The sequence below is a fragment of the Bos grunniens genome, chromosome 6, assembly GCF_055505025.1.
Source record: "Bos grunniens cultivar Pamir isolate PY7600 chromosome 6, Bosgru_T2T1.0, whole genome shotgun sequence".
In the NCBI taxonomy this organism is placed as follows: domain Eukaryota; kingdom Metazoa; phylum Chordata; class Mammalia; order Artiodactyla; family Bovidae; genus Bos; species Bos grunniens.
The window spans coordinates 93177953-93184042 of NC_141170.1; positions in this window are offsets into that span (position 1 = coordinate 93177953).

Here is a 6090-nt window from a genome sequence, read left to right on the forward strand (position 1 = left end):
CCACTTCTACTGAATGGCTACCATACTGCTCTCACTCACCTTGACTCGTGAAGCACAGCAGTGCAAAAAAAGGGAGTCTGACCACTTCTCAGAGATTCTGGATGGTATCAAAGGGCTGATATGTTCCAAGCAATTCAAAAGACTCGTTGGGTTGACTTGTTTATAGGATAATGGAAGGATAAGGTATTGGCAATACTGTAAATTCTTAATAAATTGTTGGTTTATTTATGAGATATAAATTTGCAGGAAGCTAAAGGCCACAATTAACTGAGCATCTACTATATTTCTAGAACTCCACTGGGAGTTTTTCATGCATTCTCACCTACTATCCTCAGAGCAATCCTACAAGGAAGATACTCTTATTATTCCCATTTCATAGATTAAGTAAGAGAAGCTCAGAAATTATAGGTCCCTAAGTATCCTTTCTAGATCAGAAATATTGGCTTCAAGAACATCAAGATACTCAGGCTGATGTTAGTAAGAATGAATGCATGCTAAGTCCCTTCAGTTGTACCCGACTCTTTGTGACCCTATCTACGGACCATAGCCCACCAGGCTCCTCTGTCCATGGGATTCCCCAGGCAAGAATACTGGACTGGGTTGCCATGCCCTCCTCCAGGGGATCTTCCAAAGCCAGGGATTAAACCCGCATCTCTTACATCTCCTGCATTGGCAGGCAGGTTCTTTACCACTAGCACTGCTTGGGAAGCCCATTAATAAGAGTGTTAGGGTGTAAATATAATAGACAATCACATAAGCATCAAAGGGCTTGCATATGGAAGTGAATTGCATATGGAATATCAGGGCTAACTGACTATTTCACATCTTTGATTCTCCCTCTCTGTTTGAACATAGCCTGGCCTTGGCTTCTGTCTTTTAATTAAAGTCTTTCTGTCAAGCAGTTGGGTCAGATATTATTTTATTCTGTCTCAGCTGCTATTAATATATAAAAAATATCATAGACTGGGTAGTTTAAACAGAAAATGTTAATTTTTTACAGTTCTGGAGGCTGGAGACTCCAAAGTCAAGGTGCTGGCAGATTCGGTGTCAGGTGAGAGCCTACTTCCTGTTCATAGATGACCATCTTTTCACTGTGTCCTCACATGGGTTAAGGAGCAAGGAAATCTCTAGGGCCTCTTTTATAAGAGCACTAATCTCACTCATGCTAGCTCTACCCTCCTGACCTTATCATGTCCCAAAGGCCCTGCCTCTAAATACCAGCTACTGGGGACTAGGTTCAAACTTATGAATTTTGGGAAATGCAAACATCAGTCTATATCAGGTGCCCAGTCATGAAATAATTAGTATAAAACAGAGGGTTGAGGTTTAGCAGGTGTAGAGTTATACCATCTTTAATGGTATCATGAAGTTAGAAAGTGGCAGTGGCAGAATTCTAGCCAGGTCTGCTCAATTCAGAAGCCTATATTTTCCCCATTACTTTATAAAAATAAATCAGGGCAGAACAGGGTTTGAGTAAGATATTTATCTGTCCACAAAGGTAGCCCCCACATTATATAAGGCTTGACAAAGAATACTTTATCTAGCAAGGAGATTAGAAATCCAATTCAAATTCCTTATTTTATAGGCCAAATGACTTGGCAAAGCAATGTGGTCAATATTTACTTAAAAGATATTCGGAAAGGAAAAAGATACCAATACTTCCCATGGTTGCATAAATAATCTAACAGCTTCAACTATTGTGTGGTTTGGGCAGATAAACAGAAAGATTAGTAATAGCCAAACATTTAAGTTGCTATGGCAATATGTTTAATCTGCTCAAATCCAATACCATAAATCAAGTATTTACTTAATACTTTACTTTGACATTGAAGCCTAAGTTAGTGAAGGAGTTAAAGTTATCTCTTTTTCCCCTAAATTAGAAAATATTTTGGCAACTTTGACTCTTGACCATGACCTAAAAAAACATGTAGAGAATGTTTAAAATATTTGTTTGTAGATCTTGTGAAAGGTGCTAGGAAATAATCTCAGAGAAGTGTTAAGGCAAAGCCATGCAGATTTTCTTGACAGTTTTCCCTGAGTTCCAAACTTGAATGATCTTAATATGTAGGTGAAAGGCTTTGGCATAGTCAATAAAGCAGAAATAGATGTTTTTCTGGAGCTCTCTTGCTTTTTCCATGATCCAGGGGATGTTGGCAATTTGATCTCTGGTTCCTCTGCCTTTTCTAAAACCAGCTTGAACATCAGGAAGTTCACGGTTCACATATTGCTGACGCCTGGCTTGGAGAATTTTGAGCATTACTTTACTAGCGTGTGAGATGAGTGCAATTGTGCGGTAGTTTGAGCATTCTTTGGCATTGCCTTTCTTTGGGATTGGAACGAAAACTGACCTTTTCCAGTCCTGTGGCCACTGCTGAGCTTTCCAAATTTGCTGGCATATTGAGTGCAGCACTTTCACAGCATCATCTTTCAGGATTTGAAATAGCTTAACTGGAATTCCATCACCTCCACTAGCTTTGTTCGTACTGATGCTTTCTAAACCCACTTGACTTCACATTCCAGGATGTCTGGCAAGTCAGGGAGCAACAGTTAGAACTGGACATGGAGCAACAGACTGGTTCCAAATAGTAAAAGGAGAACATCAAGGCTGTATATTGTCACCCTGCTTATTTAACCTATATGCAGAGTGCATCATGAGAAATGCTGGACTGGAAGAAACACAAGCTGGAATCAAGATTGCCGGGAGAAATATCAATAACCTCAGATATGCAGATGACACCACCCTTATGGCAGAAAGTGAAGAGTAACTAAAAAGCCTTTTGATGAAAGTGAAAGTGGAGAGTGAAAAAGTTGGCTTAAAGCTCAACATTCAGAAAACGAAGATCATGGCATCTGGTCCCATCACTTCATGGGAAATAGATGGGGAAACAGTGGAAACAGTGTCAGACTTTATTTTTCTGGGCTCCAAAATCACTGCAGATGGTGATTGCAGCCATGAAACTAAAAGATGCTTACTCCTTGGAAGGAAAGTTATGTCCAACCTAGATAGCATATTGAAAAGCAGAGACATTACTTTGCCAACAGAGGTCCGTCTAGTCAAGGCTATGGTTTTTCCAGTGGTCATGTATGGATGTGAGAGTTGGACTGTGAAGAAGGCTGAGTGCCGAATAATTGATGCTTTTGAACTGTGGTGTTGGAGAAGACTCTTGAGAGTCTCTTGGACTGCAAGGAGATCCAACCAGTCCATTCTGAAGGAGATCAGCCCTGGGACTTATTTGGAAGGAATAATGTTAAAGGTGAAACTCCAGTACTTTGGCCACCTCATGCGAAGAGTTGACTCATTGGAAAAGACTCTGATGCTGGGAGGGATTGGGGGCAGGATGAGAAGGGGACGGCAGAGGATGAGATGGCTGGATGGCATCACTGACTAGATGGACGTGAGTCTGGGTGAACTCCAGAGTTGGTGATGGACAGGGGGGCCTGGTGTACTGCGATTCATGGGGTCGCAAAGAGTCGGACACGACTGAGGGAATGAACTGAACTTAACTGAATATAGGTGTTTTAGTGAAATATTGTGGTTCAGTGTGGTGAAATGCTATGTAAATATAATTTTTGAGATGATACAGACACAAAAATATTAAGTAATGATTTTTGAAAAATTAAGTATAGTTGATTTACAATGTTGTGTTAATTTCAGGTATACAGCAAAGTGGCTCAGTTATACATATCTATCTATCTTTTCTTTTTTGGATTCTTTTCCCTTGTAAGTTATTACAAAATATTGAGTAGGTCCTCGTTGGTTACCTACTTTATATATAGTAGTGTGTATCTATTAATCCCAAACTCCTAATTTATCCCTTTCCCCATTCCCCTTTGGTAACCATGTTTATTTTCTATGTCTGTGGGTCTATTTCTGTTTTGTGAGTAAGTTCATTTGTATCATGTTTTTAGATTCTGCATTTAAGAGATATCATATACAATGTTTAAAGTAATGCAAAATGGCATGAATTCCACACTTCAATAATATGAAAGTATGTACCAAGGAAAGATGTGATCTACACACTGAAAACTGTTGTTTAATGATGAAGAAGACTATGGTGATTTTCCACAGGATAGAATTATTTTTATTGATCATCACATTACATAACAACTTTTCTTGAGTAATTACTTTATTAGTGCTTTATTTACATTGGTTTAATTTTTATTAGTGCAATATTATCATACATCACCTTTTGTAGATGGGTAACTGAAGATATTAGATTAAAAAACAGATTGTGATAAGTTTCTAAGAAGTTTTCTCCAAAGTTCTTTTTTTTAAAGTGTTTATTGAGGTTGTTACAGTATTTTTTCTGTTTTCTCTTTTGGGTTTTCGGCCAAGAGGCATGTGGGATCTTAGCTTCCCAACCAGGGATGGAAAGGGAACTCTTAACCCTCACCCCCAGCATTGGAAGGACCTCTAGCAAGTCCCCAAAGTTTTTAATAAAGAATAATAATGATAATACTAGTAGTTAACAATTATGTATATTTTGTATCTGCCAGGCACTGTTCTAAGTGCTTTATATTTACCAAAAATTCTCAAATCAATCCGATGCAGTAGAGTATTCCTTTTTACAGATGAGGAAATGGAGGCCCAAAACCAAGTTCTTCAGCCAGCATGGGGCAGAATCAGGATTTGAACAATTGAGCTCCAAAGCCCACACTCATCTGTTTACTGCTCTAGCCCCAGGACTTAGTGAAAGTAGCAAAGGACGAAAAGAGAAATTACAAAGGAAAAATTAAAGTACATGTGATAAAATCTGAAAAACTCCAGTGTTTCAGTGCAAATGAGTGGGAGAAATCAGTTTTATTGATTAACAGGAGAAGTTGATTTGAACATGTTGAATTCTAGATAACCTTGAAATATTCTGAGAGGAATGTCCAGTTGGGAATGTAATAAGCAATATAAAAGGACTCAATGTATAGATTTAAAGAGTATGCAAAGAGAGGTCAGAGAACTTCTGGTTTTCAGTCTGTCATGCAAGAAGCTTGGAAGTCACCACACCATCCTAACAGCAAGTAAAATGTTGAATAAACTGAGAAATCAACTCTTCATAGATCCATAAGAGAAATGAGGTCTCAGGGCAGAATGGTTCCTCCAAATTGGAGAAGTCAACAGGTGAATACAAAGCATCACAACTTACTGGTGTAGCAACGTCTGCAGGAACCAGCCTTGAATAAGACCTGAATTGTAACTGATGAATTGCTGAGGCTCAGTTAAAAACTGAGGGAGTTAAACAACTTCAGGGGGGGATCCAGTCAGAAGGAAACCCCCACACTTTTGTGAGTTTTGTCTCCTGGATCTTGACCAAATTCTCAGTTATTGGAGAAAAATCCCCTCCTGCTTCTTGCAAGGGGAGAAGAGCCTTTTGGAAATAGGCCAGTATATTTTGTTCTTCTTAACAGGCCTTTGATGGTTCCACTAGTCATGTACTGATGTGAAACCCAGACCATACAGAAGGCAGAGTGCCGAAGACTTGATGCTTGCGAACTGGTGCTGGAAAAGACTGTTGAGAGTCCCTTGGACAGTAAGGAGATCAAACCCATCAGTCTTAAAGGAAATAAACCCTAAATACTCATTAGAAAGACTGATGCTGAAGCTAACTTTGGTCACCTGGTGCAAAGAGCCAACTCATTGGAAATGAGTTCAATACTTTGGCCTCCTGATGTGAAGAACTGACTCATTGGAAAAGACCATGGTGCTGGAAAAATTGAAGGCGTGAGAAGGGCAACAGAGGATGAGATGATTGGATGGCATGACCGACTCAGTGGACATGAACTTGGGCAAACTCTGGGAGACAGTGAGGCATAGGGAAGCTTGGTGTGCTGCAGTCCATGGGGTTGCAAAGAGACAACTTGGCAACTGAACAACAACAATGCCTTCCCTCAGAGAAGCTAGTTCACCAAAGCCTAACCTTCTGGGGTTTTCATGAGAGCCTAGATTATCTGGGCAAAGGGAAACACCCAACCCCAGCCAGCTCTAGCCATCTTGTCCCACCTAAGGGGGCTTGAGAGGTGGGCTGAGAAGCCCTGATGAAGTGCACGGTGCAGGGGCCCAAGCTCACTGAAAGACTGTAGAACCATAGAATCTTCCCC